Here is a 321-nt window from a genome sequence, read left to right as displayed (position 1 = left end):
GGGGATGGTTTTGCTTTTCTATAGGTCCCGTGCTGGGTCCTAAAATTCCTAAATTTTGCATTTCCTTCTCCCTTCGGGGGATGGTTTTACTTTTCTATAGGTCCCGCGCTGGGTCCTAAAAATTCTAAATTTTTGCATTTCCTTCTCCCTTCCGGGGATGGTTTTGCTTTTCTATAGGTCCCGCGCTGGGTCCTAAAACTCCTAAATTTTGCATTTCCTTCCCCCTCGGGGTTTGATTTGCTTTTTTGTAGGTCCCGCACTGGATCCTAAACTAAAAAAACTTCGCATTTTCTTCATATCCTTCAGGTCTGGTTTGCTTTT

Source organism: Phalaenopsis equestris, unplaced genomic scaffold (assembly GCF_001263595.1).
Source record: "Phalaenopsis equestris unplaced genomic scaffold, ASM126359v1 Scaffold000252, whole genome shotgun sequence".
NCBI classification, from domain to species: Eukaryota; Viridiplantae; Streptophyta; class Magnoliopsida; order Asparagales; family Orchidaceae; genus Phalaenopsis; species Phalaenopsis equestris.
The sequence above is the reverse complement of the archived record's forward strand: the minus strand, read 5'-3'. Positions refer to the sequence as shown.